Here is a 24,431-nt window from a genome sequence, read left to right as displayed (position 1 = left end):
TTCAATGCTACGGCTATACGCTCAAATACACAAAAATAGGAGTCAACCTCTGACTCTCTGAACAAAGGTACTAAGGCAATCTGCCTACTAATGTCAAACGTGTTTGAGGACACAGCAGGTGAGGACGGCTCACAAACAGGCACAGTAGGACCGGAGGCTAGCCTCGCTGTCTCTGCCTCAAGTTCCATCTGGCGCATTTTGAACTCCAACTGCCTTTGTTCTCTGTCTGCCTCAATTTTACACATCTCCAAATGCCGTTGTTCTCGTTCTTTTTCTGCCTCTATTTTACACATCTCCAACTGGAGAGTCTCTCGCCTAATTTGGGCTCTCTCTTCCACCTCCAGTTGGAACTGTGCTAATCGGACATCCCTCCTGGCCTCACCATTTGACAGTGGGGAGAGTGGATCAAAACGGGACAATGTGGCTGGTGTTTTAGCCTCTCCCTCATTATCAGACACCAATGGTCTTACAGGAGCAGCAACATCCGCTACAGGGGTAGTAGGCTCAGGCAGCGGTAACACAAGCACCTGCTCTTCCAACAATACATTTAATACTATCCGTTTCACCTCCGCCTTAACTAAACTCTGCGGAATCGATACTGAATAATGGTCAGCCAAGGTCATTAAATCAACTCTACGACATTTGTCAAAAACCTCCCACGAAGGGTTATCCAAAAAAGATTTCAAATCAAAAGTAGTCATTTTTACACTACTTCACAAGTGCCAAAGGAAATAGCAAACACTAATGCTACTTCAGCTATGACGCTCAACACTGAACTATACCACCGCAACAATCTACATAGGCGGCATGGGTGTCAGTTATGACAGATCCCGGATAGGCCCACTTATGTTACGAATCCCTTTTGGCCCGACAGTCTAGGGGGATGGTAATGAGACTCGTAACATAACTCATGCAAATTATTATTGTGACAAAGGAAAAGTGTGAACGAAATAAGCACGACAACTGAAATCTACCGTCAAACTCTAGGTTTATTTATAAACACACGGTAATGGGGGGAGCAGGAAAAGGGGCTGGGCTGGACCCAAGGAAAGAAACAATAAGTGACTAAAAACACCCCTAAGCTAGACTAGCCTACTTTAACAACAGCTAACTAACTAACCAAAAATACAGTGGGTGGTCCGCCCAGTTCTAACTAGTGTATTTAACAAGTTCACCTACGGGTAGTGTATGCCCATGGGCGACTGTCTTGGTTTCCCCTTTTCCACCAGCAATCAAACAAACACCATAACCAAAAACAATACTCACAGGTGATGACAAAGTGCTATGAGGTGCTTAAACAAAGAGAGGTTACGACACAAAGCGAGAGTGAAACACAGAGACCTACAGACATGGCATTTACAGAGATTGAGCTGAGCTGGAGGCTGGGCTGTAGAACAAACAAATGGGAGTTTTAAACCATGGGAAGGAACTGTGATAGGTCAGGAAATTGGAGGAGGTGTGTCTTCTGATTGATGATTGGTTGTTGACTGATTGGGGGTGATGATTTTCACCTGTGAGGGAGAAGGAGAAAACAAACACACACAGGATAACTGTATCCGTAACAGTTGGAACCTCATAAATAGAATGAAATAGAACAGTGGTCTGGAACCTCTAACCGTGGTCTTGAATAGAATGAATAGAACAGGCTTGGAACCTCTAACCGTGGTCATAAATAGAATGAATAGAACAGGCTTGGAACCTCTAACCGTGGAACCAGGCTTGGAACATGATATAGAATGAATAGAACAGGCTTGGAACCTCTAACCGTGGTCATAAATAGAATGAATAGAACAGGCTTGGAACCTCTAACCGTGGTCATGAATAGAATGAATAGAACAGGCTTGGAACCTCTAACCGTGGTCATAAATAGAATGAATAGAACAGGCTTGGAACCTCTAACCGTGGTCATAAATAGAATGAATAGAACAGGCTTGGAACCTCTAACCGTGGTCATAAATAGAATGAATAGAACAGGCTTGGAACCTCTAACCGTGGTCATAAATAGAATGAATAGAACAGGCTTGGAACCTCTAACCGTGGTCATAAATAGAATGAATAGAACAGGCTTGGAACCTCTAACCGTGGTCATAAATAGAATGAATAGAACAGGCTTGGAACCTCTAACCGTGGTCATAAATAGAATGAATAGAACAGGCTTGGAACCTCTAACCGTGGTCATAAATAGAATGAATAGAACAGGCTTGGAACCTCTAACTGTGGTCATAAATAGAATGAATAGAACCTCCTCTAACCGTGGTCATAAATAGAATGAATAGAACAGGCTTGGAACCTCTAACCGTGGTCATAAATAGAATGAATAGAACAGGCTTGGAACCTCTAACCGTGGTCATAAATAGAATGAATAGAACAGGCTTGGAACCTCTAACCGTGGTCATAAATAGAATGAATAGAACAGGCTTGGAACCTCTAACCGTGGTCATAAATAGAATGAATAGAACAGGCTTGGAACCTCTAACCGTGGTCATAAATAGAATGAATAGAACAGGCTTGGAACCTCTAACCGTGGTCATAAATAGAATGAATAGAACAGGCTTGGAACCTCTAACCGTGGTCATAAATAGAATGAATAGAACAGGCTTGGAACCTCTAACCGTGGTCATAAATAGAATGAATAGAACAGGCTTGGAACCTACATACTGTCTGGTCAGGGAGTCTGTGGTTGAGATACAATACTGTCATTAGTCTGGCCAGAGAGTTTGTTGAGACACAATATTGTCTTGGGACATGCATATTGACCAATGAATGTGATATTGTCTGGGTTATTAGGTTAGGCTTTATTTTTGTATTTATTTAACTAGGCAAGTCAGTTAAGAACAAATTATTTTTTTACGATGACGGCCTACCCTCCCTCCCCGGCCAAACCTGAGCCGTTTGTGCGGGGACTCCCAACTACGGCCAGATGTGATGCAACCTGGATTCGAACCAGGTACTGCAGTGACGAGTCTTGCACTGAGATGTCGTGTCTCAGACCACTGCGCCACTCAGGTGCACATGAGGCCAACAAACACCAGACATCACTTTACAGTTTATTATCTGACTTAGTGACTAATATTACAGCACAGGTTGAAGAAAAACTCTGATCAGATGAGCTCATTGGTTTTAGTTTCAGTACTGGTTATTCTGAAGAAAAACTCTGATCAGATGATGTAATTGGTTTTAGTTTCAGTACTGGTTATTCTGAAGAAAAACTCTGATCAGATGAGCTCATTGGTTTTAGTTTCAGTACTGGTTGTTCTGAAGAAAAACTGATCAGATGATCTCATTGGTTTTAGTTTCAGTACTGGTTGTTCTGAAGAAAAACTGATCAGAGGATCTCATTGGTTTTAGTTTCAGTACTGGTTATTCTGAAGAAAAACTGATCAGATGATGTCATTGGTTTTAGTTTCAGTACTGGTTGTTCTGAAGGAAGCTGATCAAGGATCTCATTGGTTTAGTTTCAGTACTGGTTGTTCTGAAGGGAAGCTGATCAGATGAGATCTCATTGGTTTTAGTTTCAGTACTGGTTGTTCTGAAGGAAAACTGATCAGATGATCTCATTGGTTTTAGTTTCAGTACTGGTTGTTCTGAAGAAAAACTCCTGATCAGATGATGTCATTGGTTTTAGTTTCAGTACTGGTTGTTCTGAAGGAAAAATCAGAGGATCTCATTGGTTTTAGTTTCAGTACTGGTTGTTCTGAAGAAGCTGATCAGAGGATCTCATTGGTTTTAGTTTCAGTACTGGTTGTTCTGAAGAAGCTGATCAGAGGATCTCATTTGGTTTTTAGTTTCAGTACTGGTTGTTCTGAAGGAGCTGATCTCATTGGTTTTAGTTTCAGTACTGGTTGTTCTGAAGAAAACTCTGATCAGATGAGCTCATTGGTTTTAGTTTCATGTACTGGTTGTTCTGAAAAACTCTGATCAGATGTCAAGTCATTGGTTTTGAGTTTGACTGGTTGTTCTGAGGAAGCTGATCAAGGATCTCATTGTTTTAGTTTCAGTACTGGTTGTTCTGAAGGAAGCGATGATCAGATGATGTCATTGGTTTACAGTTTTCATACTGACTGGTTGTTCTGAAGGAAGCTGATCAGGAGGATCTCATTGGTTTTAGTTTCAGTACTGGTTGTTAACTCAAGGAAGCTGATCAAGGATCTCATTGGTTTTAGTTTCAGTACTGGTTTTTCTGAAGGAACTGATCGAGGATCTCATTGGTTTTAGTTTCAGTACTGGTTGTTCCTGGAGGGAAGCTGATCAGAGGATCTCATTGGTTTTCCCAAGCAGGAAGCAGACCTGTTTGTAATATTGCTCCGTTTCAGTAAAGCCAACAGCAGTACCTTTTGTTCATGTTTTCCTTAATGGAAAGAACGAGTCCATTGTGTCAACCCCTGCTTACATTTTGAACACTTTGATGTCCTGAATTGGAGGAAGTTGGGACAACAATGTTAATACAATACAGTGTTCTCCTCCTATTCCTCCTTGTCAAATGAATTAAGGATACCTCCCAATAGGACTTCAACATGGCACTACTCGTTGACCAAATTCCTATACTGAGAACAGTAACCTACATAATGGCTTCATAAAGCCTACTCACCTACATAATGACTTACGACAAAGCCCCACGGGGACTCCCATGTTAAGTAGCCTATTTAACTCATAATGCATACTAAACTACATAAGGCTTCCTAATGCATACTAACCTACATATATACTTCATAGTGCTATAAAACATAGGATATGCTTGGTTGGTACTAACCTACATACTTCATACGTCCTTCCAATCTACTTAAACTACATCCATACCTAAAACACATTAGCTGTGTTCATAATACCCATATTAACATGTAATACCACTTCATAATGAGAATATACTATTAATTCCTTTTCATAATGTCATATCTAACCTCATAATGGCTCCTCCTCCTCCTCCTCCTCCTCCTCCTCCTTCTTCCTCCTTACATCTTCCTCCCCAAAATGAGATTAAGGATACATCCCAAACGACTCTCTATATACTGCACTACTTCCAAAGCCCTATGGGGGACTAGGAACTAACCTACATAATGACTTCATAAGCCTACTAACCTACATAATGACTTCATAATGCAGCCCATAATGGACTAGGAACACTTAACCTACTTAATGACTTCATAATGCATACTAACCTACATAATGACTTCATAATGCATACTAACCTACAATAACGCTTCATAATGCCTACTAACCTACATAATGGCTTCATAATGCCTACTAACCCTACATAATGGCTTCATAATGCCTTATAACCTACTTAATGACTTCATAATGCATACTAACCTACATAATGGCTTCATAATGCTTCATAATATATACTAACCTACTTAATGACTTCATAATGCATACTAACCTACTTAATGACTTCATAATGCATTATAACCTACTTAATGGCTTCATAATGCATACTAACCTACATACTGGCTTCATAATGCATACTAATGACTTCTACATACTAACCTCATAATGCCTTATAACCTACTTAATGACTTCATAATGCCTTATAACCTACTTAATGACTCCATAATGCATACTAACCTACATAAGGCCCAAAGCGTGGGGCTGTAGATTAATTAGCAGTGACTAGGAACAGCGTGGAGCCCATTCAGTATGTGATGGGATAATGATGTGGAGGTCTTTTAATGAACACCACAGCCGGTCAACGACGTCGGCGTTTATATCCAGCTGTCTGTATGGGGACGTATCTCTGGAGCCGATCCGAGCTTGAATCCATTCGGATACGGTTGCAGGGAGCAACCGTTTGGGATATAATATTTCAAATGGAACGGCTTCGGCATCTGCCTGCAATGATATGAATGCAGGGCAGCCTAGTGGTTAGAGAGTGGCGGCAGGTTAGCCTAGTGGTTGGGAGGCGGCAGGTTAGCCTAGTGGTTAGAGTGGAGGGGGCGGCAGGGTAGCCTAGTGGTTAGAGTGGAGGGGCGGCAGGGTAGCCTAGTGGTTAGAGAGGGGCGGCAGGGCAGCTAGTGGTTAGAGTGTGGTTAGAGTGGAGCGGCAGGGCAGCCTAGTGGTTAGAGAGGGGCGGCAGGGCAGCCTAGTGGTTAGAGAGGGGCGGCAGGGCAGCCTAGTGGTTAGAGAGGGCGGCAGGTAGCTTTGTGGTTAGAGCATTGGACTAGTAACCCAAAGGTTGCAAGTTCAAGCCCGAACTGACAAGGTACAAATCTGTCGTTCTGCCTCTGAACAAGGCAGTTAACCCACTGTTCCTAGGCCGTCATTGAAAATAAGAATTTGTTCTTAACTGACTTGCCTAGTAAAATAAAGGTATAAAAAATATAATATTTCAAATGGGAACGCTTCGACATCTGTCTGCAATGATATGAATGTATGACGATTTTAAACTTTCCTTACAGATGGCATTTCAACATCAAGGGATATTTTTTTAATTTTTATTACCTAGGCTACACACAAAGCAAGGTAGTAGGACTATACCCCTTGACAATGTCCATGTACAATATCGGTTCTTTTAATGGCCACGTTAGACATAATATTTAAAATGGAAAGCTCATGTATCTGTCTGCAATGACATGAATGTTGTTGATAGAAACTTGGTTCACGGGTTGGATGTATGTATATCTCTGAACAATGACCAGCCTGACTGTTCACTGCCAGCTCTACAGGCCTCGACCGACAGTATATCTCTTAACAATGACCAGCCTGACTGTTCACTGCCAGCGCTACAGGCCTCGACCTACAGTATATCTCTGAACAATGACCAGCCTGACTGTTCACTGCCAGCTCTACAGGCCTCGACCTACAGTATATCTCTGAACAATGACCAGCCTGACTGTTCACTGCCAGCTCTACAGGCCTCGGCCTACAGTATATCTCTTAACAATGACCAGCCTGACTGTGCACTGCCAGCTCTACAGGCCGAGACCTACAGTATATCTCTTAACAATGACCAGCCTGACAGCTTGACTGTTCACTGCCAGCTCTAATATTTCCCATTCTGTGGATGACAAGAGTAGGGAGAGATGACAGTCAGGATCTGACAGAGGAACAGTGTTCGTAGAAGCGAGGGAGGAACACAATGTCTGTACAGAATTTTTATTTATCTTGACAGTCTCACAGTGGCAGAAACACAGTGTGTTGTGTTCAGTGAAGTCAGTGGATTTCTTTTAATGTTATTTTTTGTTTTAAACGTGTAAACTGTAGTACTATTTGTTGTTTTAAACGTGTAAACTGTAGTACTATTTGTTGTTTTAAACATGTAAACTGTAGTACTATTTGTTGTTTTAAACGTGTAAACTGGAGTACTACTTGTTGTTTTAAACGTGTAAACTGTAGTACTATTTGTTGTTTTAAACATGTAAACTGTAGTACTATTTGTTGTTTTAAACGTGTAAACTGTAGTACTATTTGTTGTTTTAAACGTGTAAACTGTAGTACTATTTGTTGTTTTAAACATGTAAACTGTAGTACTATTTGTTGTACTAGCAATCCTTCTCACCCCCCTAAATGATTTAGATGCACTATTGTAAAGTGGCTGTTCCACTGATGTCAGAAGGTGAATTCACCAATTTGTAAGTCGCTCTGGATAAGAGCGTCTGCTAAATGACTTAAATGTAAAATGTAATGTAAATGTTGTTTTAAACGTGTAAACTGTAGTACTATTTGTTGTTTTAAACATGTAAACTTTAGTACTATTTGTTGTTTTAAACGTGTAAACTGTAGTACTATTTGTTGTTTTGTGTAGCCTTCTCCTGGCTGTACAATCAATTTCTCCTCAGAGACAAATAAAGTTTCAATTTAATATAACGTGTTCCGGGTCATCCCCAGTAATGAGTTCCTCCCTCCCTCCCTGTCTCTGTCTATCTGGCTACCTTTAGACAGGCAGCCCAATTCTGATCTCCTTTTGACCAATCACGTCAGCTCTTTTCAAAGCAAAACATACAGTGGGGCAAAAAAAGTATTTAGTCAGCCACCAATTGTGCAAGTTCTCCCACTTAAAAAGATGAGAGAGGCCTGTAATTTTCATCATAGGTACACTTCAACTATGACAGACAAAATGAGCATTTTTTTCTCTCCAGAAAATCACATTGTAGGATTTTTAATGAATTTATTTGCAAAGAAAATGTGTTTTTTCCCCACTGTATATATATATTTTTTAAATCAGAATTCTGTCTAAATGTAGCCTAGGTGTCTGCTTATGATTTAAAAAAATGTTGCCTAAATGGTAAAAACAAAAAAATGTGTGTGTTGCAGGTGTGGTGGAGGGGAACATGGCTGCTGTCGAGGCCTACAAGTCGACCGGCGGTGACATCGCCCGTCAGCTGACTTCAGACGAGGTCCGCCTCCTGAACCGCCGCCACTGCCTTCAACGACGGCTTTACGCTAGTTCACCTGGCCATCCGCTTCCAGAGACAAGACATGTTGGCTATCCTTCACTTGAGGTAAAGTTACATTTCTTTTGAAATACATAAGAGTTCTGGTGAATGTCCAGATTCGAATCAATTTTGTCCCCGATGGATCGACTAGCTATTTGGAACAGTACCAATTATCGGAATGGCTCAACGTAAAGTGATTAGAAGTCAGGGGAGACAAAGAATCCAGAAGGAAAAACAATGGCATCTGACTTATGGTCAGACTTATCACAACTGTAATTCACATAGGCAGCACTGTACTTATCATTTCCGAATCAGACATCTTGAAATCCAACGTAAGTCACATTTAACATTTTTTGTGCATTAGACAGATGTATTATTTTTTTTGCTAATCCAAGTACTCATATATTGTTTTAAAGCAATGAGGCTGATTACAACATATCAGATTGTTTTAGCTTAAAATGTTGATTGAGTTTTATTTATTCATATTATAAGCTCAACAATATGCACGTGGCTGTATGAGCGAATCTTCTAAATTTGCAATTACCAGGGAAACATTGTTCTCTAAAGCGTACCGCATGTGTGAGCAGTTTCATGTGACAAATTAAGAAAATATCTGGGTACAACTAAAATTAAGAAAGGGGATTTATTATGGATCCCCATTAGTTCCTGCTAAGGCAGCTACTCTTCTTGGGGTTTATTATGGATCCCCAACTAGCATACTCTTCCTGGGGTTTAATATCCCCATTAGTTCCTGCCAAGGCAAAGCTACTCTTCCTGGGTTTTATTATGGATCCCCATTAGTTCCTGCCAAGGCAGCAGCTACTCTCACTGGGGTTTATTATGGATCCCCATTAGTTCCTGCCAGGCAGCAGCTACTCTTCCTGGGGTTTATTATGGATCCCCATTAGTTCCTGCCAAGGCAGCAGCTACTCTTCCTGGGGTTTGTTATGGATCCCCATTAGTTCCTGCCAAAAGCAGCAGCTACTCACCCTGGGGTGTAGCAAAATTAATGCAATTATGTAATTTAAAAACATTTACAATACATTCACAACATATTTCAAAATGGATTAAGTGTGTGCCCTCAAGCCCCTACTCTACTACCACATATCTACAACACGAAACCCTTGTGAAAGTGTGTGTACAGTGGAAGTGTTCTTTAATGGAAGCCTCGCAACAAAGTCCAGGTAGAATCAGGAATTCCCCAGGGCAGCTGTCTAGGCCCCTTACCCTTTTTAATCTTTACTAACGACATGCCACTGGCTTTGAGTAATGACTCAACACTATACACTTCAGCTACTACAGCAACTGAAATGACTGAAATGAAAAGCCGTCTTGTCATAATGAGTCTGTCCTCCCTCTATCCCCGTGCAGGTGTCCCAGCAGGCAGCTAAGTGTATCCCTGCCATGGTGTGTGGTGAGCTGACAGAACAGATCCGCAGGGAGATCGCTGCCTCTCTGCACCAACGTAAAGGAGACTTCAACTGTTACTTCCTCTCTGACCTGGTGACCTTCACACTGCCCGCAGGTGACCGACCTTGCCTGTCCTTAATGTACATCTTGCTGTTTGTCCTCAGTGTTCCTCAGGGATGATGAATTGATATTAACAAGCTAAATGTCCGAGGAGATTGGTTCATCATGATAAAATTTGCAAAGCGACTGGGAAATGTTTTATACAATTTCAAGTTGTTCTGTAAATAAAACACGCTAGGAAGTATGCTTAAGTGTATGAATTAACAATGTAGGTTATCCTTGTGGGAGCAGTAGCTAGTCTTAGTGAGGAGAGAGACTGCATCCAGTCTTGTAGTACAGTAGCTAGTCTTGATGGGAGGGCTGTATCCAGTCTTGTAGTACAGTAGCTAGTCTTGGTGAGGGAGAGAGAGACTGTATCCAGTCTTGTATTACAGTAGCTAGTCTTGGTGAGGAGAGAGGGCTGCATCAGTCTTGTAGAACAGTAGCTAGTCTTAGTGAGGAGAGACTGTATCCAGTCTTGTAGAACCTGAGCTAGTCTTGGTGAGGAGAGAGACTGTCAGTCTTGTAGAACAGTAGCTAGTCTTGGTGAGGGAGAGAGAGACTATCCAGTCTTGTAGGTAGCTAGTCTTGGTGAGAGAGACTGCATCCAGTCTTGTAGAACAGTAGCTAGTCTTAGTGAGGAGAGAGAGACTGTATCCAGTCTTGTAGTACAGTAGCTAGTCTTGGTGAGGGAGAGAGAGACTGTATCCAGTCTTGTAGAACAGTAGCTAGTCTTGGTGATTGAGGACTGTATCCAGTCTTGTAGAACAGTGGCTAGTCTTGGTGAGGGAGAGAGACTGCATCCAGTCTTGTAGTACAGTAGCTAGTCTTGGTGAGGAGACTGTATCCAGTCTTGTAGAACAGTAGCTAGTCTTGGTGAGGAGAGACTGTATCCAGTCTTGTAGTACAGTAGCTAGTCTTGGTGAGGGAGAGACTGTATCCAGTCTTGTAGTACCAGTAGCTAGTCTTAGTGAGAGAGGGAGTCTTGTAGAACAGTAGACTTGGTGAGGGAGAGACTGCCAGTCTTGTAGAACAGTAGCTAGTCTTGGTGAGGGAGAGACTGTATCCAGTCTTGTAGTACAGTAGCTAGTCTTAGTGAGGAGAGACTGCATCAGTCTTGTAGAACAGTAGCTAGTCTTGGTGAGGAGAGAGAGACTGTATCCAGTCTTGTAGAACAGTAGCTAGTCTTGGTGAGGGAGAGAGAGACTGTATCCAGTCTTGTAGTACAGTAGTAGTCTTGGTGAGGGAGAAGAGAGACTGTATCCAGTCTTGTAGAACAGTAGCTAGTCTTAGTGAGGAGAGAGACTGTATCAGTCTTGTAGTACAGTAGCTAGTCTTGGTGAGGAGAGACTGTATCCAGTCTTGTAGAACAGTAGCTAGTCTTGGTGAGGGGAGAGAGACTGCATCCAGTCTTGTAGAACAGTAGCTAGTCTTATTGAGGGAGAGAGACTGCATCAGTCTTGTAGAACAGTAGCTAGTCTTGGTGAGGAGAGACTGTATCCAGTCTTGTAGTACAGTAGCTAGTCTTGGTGAGGAGAGAGACTGCATCCAGTCTTGTAGAACAGTAGCTAGTCTTGGTGAGGAGAGACTGTATCCAGTCTTGTAGAACAGTAGCTAGTCTTGGTGAGAGAGAGACTGTATCCAGTCTTGTAGAACAGTAACTAGTCTTGGTGAGAGAGAGACTGTATCAGTCTTGTAGTACAGTAGCTAGTCTTGGTGAGAGAGAGAGACTGTATCAGTCTTGTAGAACAGTAGCTAGTCTTGGTGAGGAGAGAGACTGTATCCAGTCTTGTAGTACAGTAGCTAGTCTTGGTGAGGAGAGAGAGACTGCATCCAGTCTTGTAGTACAGTAGCTAGTCTTGGTGAGGGAGAGACTGTATCCAGTCTTGTAGTACAGTAGCTAGTCTTAGTGAGGGAGAAGACTGTATCAGTCTTGTAGAACAGTAGCTAGTCGTGGTGAGGGAGAGACTGTATCCAGTCTTGTAGAACAGTAGCTAGTCTTGGTGAGAGAGAGAGAGACTGTATCCAGTCTTGTAGAACAGTAGCTAGTCTTAGTGAGGAGAGAGAGAGACTGTATCAGTCTTGTAGTACAGTAGCTAGTCTTGGTGAGGAGAGACTGTATCCAGTCTTGTAGAACAGTAGCTAGTCTTGGTGAGGGAGAGACTGTATCCAGTCTTGTAGAACAGTAGCTAGTCTTGGTGAGGGAGAGACTGTATCCAGTCTTGTAGTACAGTAGCTAGTCTTGGTGAGGGAGAGAGAGACTGCATCCAGTCTTGTAGAACAGTAGCTAGTCTTGGTGAGGGGAGAGAGAGACTGCATCCAGTCTTGTAGAACAGTAGCTAGTCTTGGTGAGGAGAGACTGCATCCAGTCTTGTAGAACAGTAGCTAGTCTTGGTGAGGGGAGAGAGAGACTATATCCAGTCTTGTAGAACAGTAGCTAGTCTTGGTGAGAGGAGAGACTGTATCCAGTCTTTTCCCTACAGTAGCTATCGTCTTGGTGAGTGTGCACTGAACTGTACACACACACATACATACTGTAGTCTGGTTGTATTCTGTTTCAGTAGGCTAGTATTTATGTGCAGGCAGAGCTTGGCTTCAGGCCATTACAGTCTCACTCTCTCTCTGTTACTCTAGCTCCCTCTTGGTGGGGAGAGAGAGACTGTATCCAGTCTTGTAGTACAGTAGCTAGTCTTGGTAGAGAGAGAGAGACTGTATCCCGGTCTTGTAGTACAGTAGCTAGTCTTGGTGGTGAGGGAGAGACTGTATCCAGTCTTGTAGTACAGTAGCTAGTCTTGGTGAGAGAAGAGAGACTGTATCCAGTCTTGTAGTACAGTAGCTAGTCTTGGTGAGTGAGGAGGTGTATCAGTCTTGTGGCAACAGGTCACAAATCTTGCTGCTGTGATGGCACACTGTGGAATTTCACCCAGTAGATATGGGAGTTTTCAAAATTGGATTTGTTTTCGAATTCTTTGTGGATCTGTGTAATCTGAAAATATGTCTCTCTAATATGGTCATACATTGGGCAGGAGGTTAGGAAGTGCAGCTCAGTTTCCACCTCATTTTGTGGGCAGTGAGCACATAGCCTGTCTTCTCTTGAGAGCCATGTCTGCCTACGGCGGCCTTTCTCAATAGCAAGGCTATGCTCGCTGATAGCAAGGCTATCTCTCTCTCTCTCTCTCTCTTTCTCTCTCTCTGTCTCTCTCTCTCTGTCTCTTTCTCTCTCTCTCTCTGTCTCTCTCTCTCTCTGTCTCTTTCTCTCTCTCTGTCTCTCTCTTTCTCTGTCTCTTTCTCTCTCTCTGTCTCTCTCTTTCTCTCTCGCTCTCTGTCTCTCTCGCTCTCTCTCTTTCGCTCTCTCTCTCTCTCTCTCTCTCTCTCTCTATCTCTCTCTCTCTCTCTGTCTCTCTCTCTCTGTCTCTTTCTCTCTCTCTGTCTCTCTCTTTCTCTCTCGCTCTCTGTCTCTCTCGCTCTCTCTCTTTTGCTCTCTCTCTCTCTCTCTCTCTTTCTCTCTCTCTCTCTCTCTGTCTCTCTCTCTCTGTCTCTTTCTCTCTCTCTGTCTCTCTCTTTCTCTCTCTCGCTCTCTGTCTCTCTCGCTCTCTCTCTTTCGCTCTCTCTCTCTCTCTCTCTCTCTCTCTTTCTCTCTCTCTCTCTCTGTCTCTCTCTCTCTGTCTCTTTCTCTCTCTCTGTCTCTCTCTTTCTCTCTCGCTCTGTCTCTCTCGCTCTCTCTCTTTCGCTCTCTCTCTTTCGCTCTCTCTCTCTCTCTCTCTCTCTCTCTCTCTCTCTCTCTCTCTCTCTCTCTCTCTCTCTCCCCCAGTGTTTTCACTATTGAGCCAGAGAATGGTCACCAGTGTTCTCTTCTGTGTATGCAGTTAGCCGTGCAGCTACTGTGCTTTCAGAATGTATTCACACCCCCCTGATTTATTCCACCTATTGTTGTTACAGCCTGACTTCAGAATGGATTTGTCCCCCCCCTCAACCATCTAAACACAATACTCCATAATGACAAAGTGAAGACATGTTTTTATTTTTTTGCAAATATATTGAAAAATGAAATCTCATTTACATATGTATTCACACCCCTTTGCTCTGACACTCCAAATTGAGCTCGGGTTTTTTCCATTTTACTTTTATCGTTCTTGATGTCACTGCACTTTTATTTGGAGTCCACCTTTGGCCAATTTTAAATGGTTTGGACATATATTTAGAAAGAAACACACCTGTCTGTATAGGGTGTGACAGCGCATGTTCGTGTAGAACCTATACCGGGAAGTCCAAGGAACTCTCCGTAGATCCCTGAGATACGTGACCAGGCCTATATCTGGGGAAGGGTAGAAAACTATTACCAGAGTCTTGAAAGTTTCCATCATTGGGAAATGGAAAAACATATTGAACTAAACAGACTCTGCCTGGAGCTGGCTGTCTGACCAAACTGAGCTACCGGGCAAGAAGGGAGCTTGGTCAAGGAGGTGACCAAGATCCCAATGACCGCCAATGTTCCTTGGCTGAGATGGGAGAAGCTGCCAGAAGGACAAACAGTCTCTGCAGCACTTCACCTATCTGGGCTTTATGGGAGGGTGGCCAGACGGAAGCCGTGACAGAGTTCCTTGGCTGAGATGGGAGAACCTGCCAGAAGGACAACAGTCTCTACAGCACTTCACCTATCTGGGCTTTTTATGGGAGGGTGGCCAGACTAAAGCCGTGACAGAGTTCCTTGGCTGAGATGGGAGAAGCTGCAGAAGGACAACAGTCTCTCTACAGCACTTCACCTATCTGGGCTTTATGGGAGGTGGCCAGACGAAAGCCGTGACAGAGTTCCTTGGCTGAGATGGGAGAAGCTGCCAGAAGGACAACAGTCTCTACAGCACTTCACCTATCTGGGCTTTATGGGAGGGGTGGCCTGAGAAGGAAATGACAGGGTTCCTTGGCTGAGATGGGAGCCAGCTGCCTGTAGAAACAGTCTCACAACTTCACCTATCTGGGCTTTATGGGAGCCAGGCGGAAGCCGTGAAATTCCTTGCAAAAAGCTGAAGTGGGTCTCTTTATGGGATTTAAATCTGGAAATATGCTTCATGGGGAGGTGAGAAATATGCAGACGGCGTGACAGAGTTCCTTGGCTGAGATGGAGAAGCTGCCAGTAGGACAACAGTCTCACAGCACACCTGGAGGTTGTTAAAAAGGTATATGACAGCACACCTGGAGGTTGTTAAAAAGGTACATGACAGCCCACCTGGAGGTTGTTAAAAAGGTACATGACAGCCCACCTGGAGGTTGTTAAAAAGGTACATGACAGCACACCTGGAGGTTGTTAAAAAGGTACATGACAGCACACCTGGAGGTTGTTAAAAAGGTGCATGACAGCCCACCTGGAGGTTGTTAAAAGGTACATGACAGCCCACCTGGAGGTTGTTATAAAGGTACATGACAGCCCACCTGGAGGTTGTTAAAGGTACATGACAGCCCACCTGGAGGTTGTTAAAAAGGTACATGACAGCCCACCTGGAGGTTGTTATAAAGGTACATGACAGCCCACCTGGAGGTTGTTAAAAAGGTACATGACAGCACACCTGGAGGTTGTTAAAAAGGTACATGACAGCCCACCTGGAGGTTGTTATAAAGGTACATGACAGCACACCTGGAGGTTGTTAAAAAGGTACATGACACCTGGAGGTTGTTAAGGTACATGACAGCCCACCTGGAGGTTGATACAAAAGGTACATGACAGCAGCACACCTGGAGGTTGTTAAAGGTACATGACAGCCCACCTGGAGGTTGTTATGAGTACATGACAGCCCACCTGGAGGTTGTTATAAAGGTACATGACAGCATACCTGGAGGTTGTTATAAAGGTACATGACAACCCACACCTGGAGGTTGTTAAAGGTACATGACAGCCCCACCTGAGTTGTTAAAAGGTACATGACAGCCCACCTGGAGGGTTGTTAAAAGGTAAAGGTACATGACAGCCCACCTGGAGTTGTTAAAAAGGTACATGACAGCCCACCTGGAGGTTGTTAAAGGTACATGACAGCCCACCTGGAGGTTGTTAAAAAGGTACATGACAGCCCACTGGAGGTTGTTAAAAAGGTACACTGACAACACCTGGACCAGCCCACCTGGAGGTTGTTAAAAGGTACATGACAGCCCACCTGGAGGTTGTTGAAAAGGTACATGACAGCACACCTGGAGGTTGTTAAAGGTACATGACAGCCCACCTGGAGGTTGTTAAAAAGGTACATGACAGCCCACCTGGAGTTGTTAAAAAGGTACAGCCCACCTGGAGGTTGTTAAAAGGTACATGACAGCACACCTGGAGGTTGTTAAAGGTACATGACAGCACACCTGGAGGTTGTTAAAAAGGTACATGACAGCACACCTGGAGGTTGTTAAAAAGGTACATGACAGCCCAACTGGAGGTTGTTAAAAAGGTACATGACAGCCCACCTGGAGGTTGTTATAAAGGTATGACAGCCCACCTGGAGGTTGGGTACATGACAGCCCACCTGGAGGTAAAAAGGTACATGACAGCCCACCTGGAGGTTGTTATAAAGGTACATGACAGCCCACCTGGAGGTTGTTAAAGGACAGCCCACCTGGAGGTTGTTATAAAGGTACATGACAGCCCACCTGGAGGTTGTTAAAAGGTACATGACAGCCCACCTGGAGGTTGTTATAAAGGTACATGACAGCACACCTGGAGGTTGTTAAAAGATATGACATAAAAAGGTATATGACAGCCCGCACGGTTGTTAAAAAGGTACATGACAGCACACCTGGAGGTTGTTAAAAAGGTACATGACAGCACACCTGGAGGTTGTTAAGAATGACAGCCCACCCTGGAAAAAAGGTACATGACAGCCCACCTGGAGGTTGTTAAAAAGGTACCTGGAGGTTGTTAAAAGGTACATGACAGCGCACCTGGAGGTTGTTAAAAGGTACAGACAGCACACCTGGATTGTTAAAAAGGTACATGACAGCACACCTGGAGGTTGTTAAAAAGGTACATGACAGCCCACCTGGATTGTTAAAGGTACCAGCCCACCTGGAGGTTGTTAAAAAGCATGGTGGTGGTTGTTAAGCTTGACAGCATCATGCTATAAAGGTACATGACAGCCCACCTGATTGTTTTACAGACAGCACACCTGGAGGAAAAGGTACATGTAAGACTGGTAAGGATGGACCTGGAGAACATGACAGCCCACCTGGATTGTTAAGGCACATGAAGGCCAAATAAAGGCAAAGCCTTAATGAGCACACCTGGAGGTTCAGACATGACAGCCCACCTGGAGGTTGTTAAAAAGGTACATGACAGCACACCTGGAGGTTGTTAAAAGGTACATGACAGCACACACCTGGAGGTTGGGTACATGACAGCACACCTGGAGGTTGTTAAAAAGGTACATGACAGCACACCTGGAGGTTGTTAAAAAGGTACCAACCTGGAGGTTGTTAAAAAGGTACATGACAGCCCACCTGGAGGTTGTTAAAGGTACATGACAGCCCACCTGGAAGGTACATGACAGCACACCTGGAGGTTGTTAAAAAGGTACATGACAGCACACCTGGAGGTTGTTACAAAGGTACATGACAGCCCACCTGGAGGTTGTTTAAAAGGTACATGACAGCACACCTGGAGGTTGTTAAGGTACATGACAGCACAACTGGAGGTTGTTAAAAAGGTACATGAAAGCCCACCTGGAGGTTGTTATAGAGGTACATGACAGCCCACCTGGAGGTTGTTATAAGGTACATGACAGCACACCTGGAGGTTGTTAATACATGACAGCACACCTGGAGGTTGTTAAAATACATGACAGCCCACCTGGAGGTTGTTAAGGTACATGACAGCCCACCTGGAGGTTGTTAAAAAGGTACATGACAGCACACCTGGAGGTTGTTAAAAAGGTACTTGACAGCACACCTGGAGGTTGTTAAAAAGGTACATGACAGCCCACCTGGAGGTTGTTAAAAAGGTACATGATGACACCTGGAGGTTGTTAAATATGACAGCCCACCTGGAGGTTGTTAAAGGTACATGACAGCACACCCTGGAGGTTGTTAAAATACATGACAGCACCTGGAGGTTGTTAAAAGGTACATGACAGCCCACCTGGAGGTTGTTAAAGGTACATGACAGCCCACCTGGAGGTTGTTAAAGGTACATGACAGCACACCTGGAGTTGTTAAAAACATACATGACAGCCCACCTGCAGGTTGTTAAAAGGTACATGACAGCCCACCTGGAGGTTGTTAAAAGGTACATGACAGCCCACCTGGAGGTTGTTAAACAGACATGACAGCCCAAGGTTGTTAAAGGTACATGACAGCCCACCTGGGTTGTTAAAAAGGTACATGACAGCCCACCTGGAGGTTGTTAAAAGGTACATGACAGCCCACCTGGAGGTTGTTAAAAGGTACATGACAGCACACCTGGAGGTTGTTAAAAGGTACATGACAGCCCGCCTGGAGGTTGTTAAAAGGTACATGACAGCCCACCTGGAGGTTGTTAAAAAGGTACATGACAGCCCACCTGGAGGTTGTTAAAAAGGTACATGACAGCACACCTGGAGGTTGTTAAAAAGGTACATGACAGCACACCTGGAGGTTGTTAAGGTACATGATAGCACACCTGGAGGTTGTTAAAAAGGTACATGACAGACTAAAGAGCATAAAGACGAAAGATACTGTGGCCTGATGAGAAACACTGGAAAAAATGTTGTCCTGAATGCGAAGCGAAAACCAGACACAACTCATCATCCGTCTAACACCATCCCTACCGTGAAGCATGGTGGTGGTGGCAGCATCATGCTATGGGGGATGCTTTTCAGCGGCGAGGGGACTGTAAGACTGGTAAGGATGGAGGGAACAATGAATCGAGCCAAATACAGGCAAAGCCTTAATGAGAACCTGCTTCAGAGAGCAAACAACCTTAAAACTGTGGAGATTTACATTCCAACAGGGCAATGACCCCGAAGCATAGAGCCAAAGCAACGCTGGAATGACTTCAGAACAAGAAGGTGAAAGTTCTTGAGTGGTCCAGACAAATCCCCGACTTGAATCCCTTTTGAAAATCTGTGGAAAGACTTGAAGATTGCTGTTCACCGCCATTCCCCCATCTAATTGAACAGAGTTTGAGAAAATATGCAAGGACAAATGGGAGAAAATCCCCAAATCCTGATTTGCAAAGCTGAAACAGACCTACCCAAGACGACTCAAAGCTGAAACAGACCTACCCAAGACGACTCAAAGCTGAAACAGACCTACCCAAGATGACTCAAAGCTGAAACAGACATACCCAAGACGACTCAAAGCTGAAACAGACCTACCCAAGACGACTCAAAGCTGAAACAGACCTACCCAAGACGACTCAACGCTGACACAGACCTACCCAAGACGACTCAAAGCTGAAACAGACCTACCCAAGACGACTCAAAGCTGAAACAGACCTACCCAAGATGACTCAAAGCTGAAACAGACATACCCAATACGACTCAAAGCTGAAACAGACCTAACCAAGACGACTCAAAGCTGAAACAGACCTACCCAAGACGACTCAACGCTGACACAGACCTACCCAAGACAACTCAAAGCTGATACAGACCTACCCAAGACGACTCAAAGCTGAAACAGACATACCCAAGACGACTCAAAGCTGACACAGACCTACCCAAGGCGACTCAAAGCTGAAACAGACATACCCAAAGAACGACTCAAAGCTGATACAGACCTACCCAAGATGACTCTAAGCTGAAACAGATCAGTATTGACTATGGGATGTGAATACTTTTGGAAAATTTGATATTTCTGTATTTCATTTTCACTAAATTAGTAAAAAATGTCGTAAAACATGTTTGTCATTATGGGGTTTGAGTGTCGATGGGTGGGATTTTTGTTATTTAATCCATTTTGAATTTTGTCTAACCCAACACAATAGGTCATAGGTCAAGGGGGTTATGAATTTATTTGGCAGAACGCAGATGAACAGTTTACTGTTCAGTCACCATTTGGCAAAATGTAGACCGTTTTGTGGGTAGCATTACTACAAGCATCTTTTCTCAGTGTTGTTTTCTGTTTCCACTATGACCGTTTTGATTTGTGGGGGTGTTCGGCAGTCATAATAGGCAAATGTGAACAGCGGGAATTGTGTAATCTAGCTGATAATAATATTTGCATTTTTTTTTAAGTCACCTAATTCCTCTCTCTTTCTCTCTCTCTCTTTGTCTCTCTCTCTCTCTGTCTCTCTCTGTCTCTCTCTCTTTGTCTCTCTCTCTCTCTCTCTCTCTCTCTCTCTCCCTCTCGTTGTGTGTTTCTGCAGACATCGAACCTGCCCCACTGCAGTCAGGAGAAGCTGTTTGACGAGGTGTTAGATCGAGATGTACAGAAAGGTAAAAAGATCTCAGAGGATTCTTGATATCTCTGGATATTTCTCAATATCTCCCATCCACCCCATGCCAGGGGTGCGTACTGCATGTTGTCGATTTACCATTAGAATCAAGTGTGTGTGTGTGTGTGTGTGTTTTGATGAAAGAGAAATAGTGATGAAAGAAGCTCCTTTAAGACCACACGCTGTTCCATGACAGTCAACTCTGTGCCAAATATACACGGTGTACAAAACATTAGGAACACCTTCCCAATATTGAGTTGCGCCCCTTAGAACAGCCTCAATTCATTGGGTCATGGACTCGACACAAAGTATTGAAAGCGTTCCACAGGGCTGCTGGAGGATGTTGACTCTAATCGTCGCACAGTTGTGTCAAGTTGGCTGGATGCCCTTTGGGTGGTGGACCGTTCTTGATACACACAGGAAACTGTTGAGTGTGGAAAGACCCAGCAGCGTTGCAGTTCTTGACACCAAACGGTGCGCCTGGCACCTACTACCATACCCTGTTCAAAAGGCACTTAAATATTTAGTCTTGCCCATTCACCCTCTGACCTGCACACAATCCATGTCTCAATTGTTATACCCTGTTCAAAGACACCTACTACCATACCCTGTTCAAAGGCACTTAAATATTTAGTCTTGCTCATTCACGCTCTGAATGGCACACAATCCATGTCTCAATTGTCTCCGGTCTTAAAAATAATGATTTAATCTGTCTCTGACCAGGTGAATCCAGGTGAAAGCTATGATCCCTTATTGATGTCACTTGTTAAATCCACTTCAATTCAATTTAAATCCACTCCTTCATCTCCACTGATTGAAGTGGATTTAACAAGTGACATCAATAAGGGATCATGGCTTTCACCTGGGTTCACCTGGTCCAGGCTGTTATTGAAAGGAGCAGGTGTTCCTAATGTTTTGTGCACTCAGTGTATGTTAGGTGTGAATTTTGTGGGTGATAATTCTCGTCAGTCAATCTTTCAGATGAGCAGGTAGAAAAGCGAGAGTCCTCCTTTTAGGAGCCCCAATCTGCTCCTCTCCTCGGCTAGCTAGTTACCTCTCCTCAGCTAGCTAGTTACCTCACCTCCCTCTACTCAGCTAGCTATTTACCTCTCCTCAGCTAGCTAGTTACCTCCACCGCCCTCTACTCAGCTAGCTAGTTACCTCACTACCCTCTCCTCTCACCAGCTAGCTAGTTAACTCACCGCCCTCTACTCAGCTAGCTAGTTACCTCACCGCCCTCTCCTCAGCTAGCTAGCTAGTTACCTCCCCGCCCTCTCCTCTCATCAGCTAGCTAGTTAACTCACCGCCCTCTACTCAGCTAGCTAGTTACCTCACCGCCCTCTCCTCTCACCAGCTAGCTAGTTACCTCACCGCCCTCTCCTCTCACCAGCTAGCTAAGTTACCTCCCCCACCGTCTCCTCTCACCAGCTAGCTAGTTACCTCACCACCCTCTCCTCTCACCAGCTAGCTAGTTACCTCACCGCCCTCTCACCAGCTAGCTAGTTACCTCACCGCCCTCTCCTCTCACCAGCTAGATAGTTACCTCACTGCCCTCTACTCAGCTAGCTAGTTACCTCACCGCCCTCTCCTCTCACCAGCTAGCTAGTTACCTCACCGCCCTCTCCTCTCACCAGCTAGCTAGTTACCTCACCACCCGCTCCTCTCACCAGCTAGCTAGTTACCTCACCGCCCTCTTCTCAGCTAGCTCGTTACCTCACCGCCCTCTCCTCAGCTAGCTAGTTACCTCACCTCCCTCTCCTCTCACCAGCTAGCTAGTTACCTCACCACCCTCTCCTCTCACCAGCTAGCTAGTTACCTCACCACCCTCTCCTCTCACCAGCTAGCTAGTTACCTCACTGCCCTCTTCTCTCACCAGCTAGCTAGTTACCTCACCACCCTCTCCTCTCCCCAGCTAGCTAGTTACCTCACTACCCTCTCCTCTCACCAGCTAGCTAGTTACCTCACCGCCCTCTCCTCTCCCCAGCTAGCTAGTTACCTCACCACCCTCTCCTCTCACCAGCTAGCTAGTTACCTCACCACCCTCTCCTCTCACCAGCTAGCTAGTTACCTCACCGCCCTCTCCTCTCCTCAGCTAGCTAGTTACCTCACCACCCTCTCCTCTCACCAGCTAGCTAGTTGCCTCACCACCCTCTCCTCTCACCCAGCTAGCTAGTTACCTCACCACCCTCTCCTCAGCTAGCTAGTTACCTCACCGCTCTCTCCTCTCACCAGCTTGCTAGTTACCTCACCGCCCTCTTCTCCAGCTAGCTCGTTACCTCACCGCCCTCTCCTCAGCTAGCTAGTTACCTCACCCGCCCTCTCCTCTCACCAGCTAGCTAGTTACCTCACCACCCTCTCCTCTCACCAGCTAGCTAGTTACCTCTCCACCCTCTCCTCTCACCAGCTAGCTAGTTACCTCACCCCCTCTCCTCTCCCCAGCTAGCTAGTTACCTCACCGCCCTCTCCTCTCACCAGCTAGCTAGTTACCTCACCACCCTCTCCTCTCCCCAGCTAGCTAGTTACCTCACCACCTCTCCTCTCACCAGCTAGCTAGTTACCTCACCCCCTCTCCTCTCACCAGCTAGCTAGTTACCTCACCGCCCTCTCCTCTCCTCAGCTAGCTAGTTACCTCACCACCCTCTCCTCTCACCAGCTAGCTAGTTACCTCACAGCCCTCTCCTCTCCCCAGCTAGCTAGTTACCTCACCACCCTCTCCTCTCCCCAGCTAGCTAGTTACCTCACCGCCCTCTCCTCTCACCAGCTAGCTAGTTACCTCACCACCCTCTCCCTCTCCCCAGCTAGCTAGTTACCTCACCGCCCTCTCCTCTCACCAGCTAGCTAGTTACCTCACCACCCTCTCCTCTCACCAGCTAGCTAGTTACCTCACCACCCTCTCCTCTCCCCAGCTAGCTAGTTACCTCACCGCCCTCTCCTCTCCTCAGCTAGCTAGTTACCTCACCGCCCTCTCCTCTCCCCAGCTAGCTAGTTACCTCACCGCTCTCTCCTCTCCCCAGCTAGCTAGTTACCTCACCGCCCTCTCCTCTCCCCAGCTAGCTAGTTACCTCACCACCCTCTCCTCTCCCAGCTAGCAAAGTTACCTCACCACCTCCTCTCACCAGCTAGCTAGTTACCTCACCACCCTCTCCTCTCACCAGCTAGCTAGTTACCTCACCGCCCTCTCCTCTCACCAGCTAGCTATTTACCTCACTGCCCTCTCCTCTCACCAGCTAGCTAGTTACCTCACCACCCGCTCCTCTCCCCAGCTAGCTAGTTACCTCACCGCCCTCTCCTCTCCTCAGCTAGCTAGTTACCTCACCACCCTCTCCTCTCCCCAGCTAGCTAGTTACCTCACCGCCCTCTCCTCTCCTCAGCTAGCTAGTTACCTCACCGCCCTCTCCTCTCCTCAGCTAGCTAGTTACCTCACTGCCCTCTCCTCTCACCAGCTAGCTAGTTACCTCACCACCCTCTCCTCTCCTCAGCTAGCTAGTTACCTCACCGCCCTCTCCTCTCCTCAGCTAGCTAGTTACCTCACCACCTCTCCTCTCCCCAGCTAGCTAGTTACCTCACTGCCCTCTCCTCTCACCAGCTAGCTAGTTACCTCACCGCCCTCTCCTCTCACCAGCTAGCTAGTTACCTCACCACCCGCTCCTCTCCCCAGCTAGCTAGTTACCTCACCGCCCTCTCCTCAGCTAGCTAGTTACCTCACCACCCTCTCCTCTCCCCAGCTAGCTAGTTACCTCACCGCCCTCTCCTCTCATCAGCTAGCTAGTTAACTCACCGCCCTCTACTCAGCTAGCTAGTTACCTCACCGCCCTCTCCTCTCACCAGCTAGCTAGTTACCTCACCGCCCTCTCCTCTCATCAGCTAGCTAGTTAACTCACCGCCCTCTACTCAGCTAGCTAGTTACCTCACCGCCCTCTCCTCTCACCAGCTAGCTAGTTACCTCACCGCCCTCTCCTCTCACCAGCTAGCTAGTTACCTCACCGCCCTCTCCTCTCACCAGCTAGCTAGTTACCTCACCGCCCTCTTCTCAGCTAGCTAGTTACCTCACCACCCTCTCCCCAGCTAGCTAGTTACCTCACAGCCCTCTCCTCTCCCCAGCTAGCTAGTTACCTCACCACCCTCTCCTCTCACCAGCTAGCTAGTTACCTCACCGCCCTCTCCTCTCCCCAGCT

At 45.4% G+C, this 24,431-nt stretch overlaps 1 pseudogene; it reads left to right on the top strand.

Annotated features, from left to right (window-relative positions):
* Positions 1 to 2,852: 2,852 nt before the first annotated feature.
* Positions 2,853 to 24,431, top strand: part of LOC135533953 (ubiquitin thioesterase ZRANB1-like) — a 43,405-nt pseudogene continuing 21,826 nt past the window's right edge.

Source organism: Oncorhynchus masou, unplaced genomic scaffold (genome assembly GCF_036934945.1).
Source record: "Oncorhynchus masou masou isolate Uvic2021 unplaced genomic scaffold, UVic_Omas_1.1 unplaced_scaffold_2833, whole genome shotgun sequence".
NCBI lineage: Eukaryota > Metazoa > Chordata > Actinopteri > Salmoniformes > Salmonidae > Oncorhynchus > Oncorhynchus masou.
This window is presented reverse-complemented; position numbering and strand designations above follow the sequence as displayed.